Source organism: Pseudophryne corroboree, chromosome 8 (genome assembly GCF_028390025.1).
Source record: "Pseudophryne corroboree isolate aPseCor3 chromosome 8, aPseCor3.hap2, whole genome shotgun sequence".
Lineage (NCBI taxonomy): Eukaryota > Metazoa > Chordata > Amphibia > Anura > Myobatrachidae > Pseudophryne > Pseudophryne corroboree.
In genome coordinates, this window is record NC_086451.1 from 64438950 (window position 1) to 64443036 (window position 4087).

Sequence of the window (4087 nt, forward strand, 5' to 3'; positions counted from 1 at the left end):
GAGGGGAGAAGAAGTGAACTCACCTGCGTGCAGAATGGATTGGCTTCTTGGTTACTGGACATGAAGCTCCAGAGGGACGATCACAGGTACAGCCTGGATGGTCACCGGAGCCACGCCGCCGGCCCCCTCACAGATGCTGAAGCAAGAAGAGGTCCAGAATCGGCGGCTGAAGACTCCTGCAGTCTTCTTAAGGTAGCGCACAGCACTGCAGCTGTGCGCCATTTTCCTCTCAGCACACTTCACACGGCAGTCACTGAGGGTGCAGGGCGCTGGGGGGGGGGGGGGCGCCCTGGGAGGCAAATGAAAACCTTTAAAAAGGCTAAAAATACCTCACATATAGCCCCAGAGGCTATATGGAGATATTTACCCCTGCCTAAATGTACTAAATAGCGGGAGACGAGCCCGCCGAAAAAGGGGCGGGGCCTATCTCCTCAGCACACGGCGCCATTTTCTGTCACAGCTCCGCTGGTCAGGAAGGCTCCCAGGTCTCTCCCCTGCACTGCACTACAGAAACAGGGTATAACAGAGAGGGGGGGCAAAATAAATGGCAATATATTAATATAAAAGCAGCTATAAGGGAGCACTTAATCATAAGGCTATCCCTGTCATATATAGCGCTTTTTGGTGTGTGCTGGCAGACTCTCCCTCTGTCTCCCCAAAGGGCTAGTGGGTCCTGTCTTCGTATAGAGCATTCCCTGTGTGTCTGCTGTGTGTCGGTACGTGTGTGTCGACATGTATGAGGACGTTATTGGTGTGGAGGCGGAGCAATTGCCAAATATGAGGATGTCACCTCCTAGGGGGTCGACACCAGAATGGATGCCTTTATTTGTGGAATTACGGGATAGCGTCAACTCGCTTAAGCAGTCGTTTGCCGACATGAGGCGGCCGGACACTCAATTAGTGCCTGTCCAGGCGCCTCAAACACCGTCAGGGGCTGTAAAACGCCCCTTGCCTCAGTCGGTCGACACAGACCCAGACACAGGCACTGATTCCGGTGGTGAAGGTGACGAATCAACCGTATTTTCCAGTAGGGCCACACGTTATATGATTTTGGCAATAAAGGAGATGTTACATTTAGCTGATACTACAGGTACCACTAAACAGGGTATTATGTGGGGTGTGAAAAAACTACCAGTAGTTTTTACCGAATCAGAAGAATTAAATGACGTGTGTGATGAAGCGTGGGGTGCCCCGATAAAAAACTGCTAATTTCAAAGAAGTTATTGGCTTTATACCCTTTCCCGCCAGAGGTTAGGGAGCGCTGGGAAACACCTCCTAGGGTGGACAAAGCGCTAACACGCTTATCAAAACAAGTGGCGTTACCCTCTCCTGAGACGGCCGCACTTAAAGATCCATCAGATGGGAGGATGGAAAATATCCAAAAAGGTATATACACACATGCAGGTGTTATACTACGACCAGCTATTGCGACTGCCTGGATGTGCAGTGCTGGGGTAGTTTGGTCAGAGTCCCTGATCGAAAATATTGATACCCTGGACAGGGACAATATTTTACTGTCGTTAGAACAAATAAAGGATGCATTTCTTTATATGCGTGATGCACAGAGAGATATCTGCACACTGGCATCACGGGTAAGTGCTATGTCCATTTCGGCCAGAAGAGCTTTATGGACACGACAGTGGACAGGCGATGCGTAGAGGAGTTATTTGGGGTCGGTCTATCGGATTTGGTGGCCACGGCTACGGCCGGGAAATCCACCTTTCTACCTCAAGTCACTCCCCAACAGAAAAAGGCACCGACCTTTCAACCGCAGCCCTTTCGTTCCTTTAAAAATAAGAGAGCAAAGGGCTATTCATATCTGCCACGAGGCAGAGGACGAGGGAAGAGACAGCAACAGGCAGCTCCTTCCCAGGAACAGAAGCCCTCCCCGGCTTCTACAAAAGCCTCAGCATGACGCTGGGGCTTCGCAAGCGGACTCGGGGGCGGTAGGCGGTCGTCTCAAGAATTACAGCGCGCAGTGGGCTCACTCGCAGGTAAATCCCTGGATCCTGCAGATAATATCTCAGGGGTACAGGTTGAAATTAGAGACAGAGCCACCTCGCCGTTTCCTGAAGTCTGCTTTACCAACGTCCCCCTCAGAAAGGGAGACGGTTTTGGAAGCCATTCACAAGCTGTATTCTCAGCAGGTGATAGTCAAGGTACCTCTTCTACAACAAGGGAAGGGGTATTATTCCACTCTTTTTGTGGTACCGAAGCCGGATGGCTCGGTAAGGCCTATTCTAAATCTGAAGTCCTTGAACCTGTACATAAAGAAGTTCAAGTTCAAGATGGAGTCACTCAGAGCAGTGATAGCGAACCTGGAAGAAGGGGACTTTATGGTATCCTTGGACATCAAGGATGCGTATCTCCACGTTCCAATTACCCCTCACACCAGGGGTACCTCAGGTTCGTTGTACAAAACTGTCACTATCAGTTTCAGACGCTGCCGTTTGGTTTGTCCACGGCACCTCGGGTCTTTACAAAGGTAATGGCCGAGATAATATTTCTTCTTCGAAGAAAAGGCGTATTAATTATCCCATACTTGGACGATCTCCTAATAAGGGCAAGGTCCAGAGAACAGCAAGAGATGGGTTTAGCACTATCTCAAGAGGTGCTAAAGCAGCACGGATGGATTCTGAATATTCCAAAATCCCAATTAATGCCGACAACTCGTCTGCTGTTCCTGGGGATGATTCTGGACACAGTTCAGAAAAAGGTTTTTCTTCCCGAAGAAAAAGCCAAGGAGTTATCTGACCTGGTCAGGAACCTCCTAAAACCAGGAAAGGTGTCTGTACATCAATGCACAAGAGTCCTGGGAAAAAATGGTAGCTTCTTACGAAGCAATCCCTTTCGGCAGATTTCATGCAAAGGGATCTGTTGGACAAATGGTCAGGGTCGCATCTTCAGATGCACCTGCGGATAACCCTGTCGCCGAGGACAAGGGTATCCCTTCTGTGGTGGTTGCAGGAGGCTCATCTATTGGAGGGCCGCAGATTCGGCATGCAGGATTGGATCCTGGTGACCACGGATGCCAGCCTGAGAGGCTGGGGAGCAGTCACACAGGGAAGAAATTTCCAGGGAGTGTGGTCGAGCCTGAAAAAAAGTCTCTTCACATAAGCATTCTGGAACTAAGAGCAATCTACAATGCTCTAAGCCAGGCGGAACCTCTGCTTCAAGGAAGACCGGTGTTGATCCAGTCGGACAACATCACGGCAGTCGCCCATGTAAACAGACAGGGCGGCACAAGAAGCAGGAGGGCAATGGCAGAAGCTGCCAGGATCCTTCGCTGGGCGGAGAATCACGTGATAGCACTGTCAGCAGTATTCATCCCGGGCGTGGACAACTGGGAAGCAGACTTCCTCAGCAGACACAACCTTCACCCGGGAGAGTGGGGACTTCATCCAGAAGTTTTCCACATGCTATTAAACCGTTGGGTAAAACCAATGGTGGACATGATGGCGTCTCGCCTCAACAAAACACTGGACAGGTATTGCGCCAGGTCAAGAGATCCGCAGGCAATAGCTGTGGACGCGCTGGTAACACCTTGGGTGTACCAGTCGGTATATGTGTTTCCTCCTCTGCCTCTCATACCAAAGGTATTGAGGATTATACGGCAAAGAGGAGTAAGACTAGTGGCTCCGGATTGGCCAAGAAGGACTTGGTACCCGGAACTTCAAGAGATGGTCACGGACGATCCGTGGCCTCTACTTCTGAGAAGGGACCTGCTTCAGCAGGGTCCTTGTCTTTTTCAAGACTTACCGCGGCTGCGTTTGACGGCATGGCGTTTGAATGCCAGATCCTAAAAGGAAAAGGCATTCCAGAAGAAGTCATTCCTACCTTGATAAAGGCAAGGAAGGAAGTCACCGCGAAGCATTATCGCCGTATTTGGCGAAAATATGTTGCGTGGTGCGAGCAGCGGAGTGCTCCGATGGAGGAATTTCAACTGGGTCGTTTTCCTACATTTCCTGCAATCAGGATTGTCTATGGGTCTCAAATTGGGATCTATTAAGGTTCAAATTTCGGCCCTATCAATATTCTTCCAAAAAGAATTGGCCTCAGTCCCTGAGGTCCAGATTTTTATCAAAGG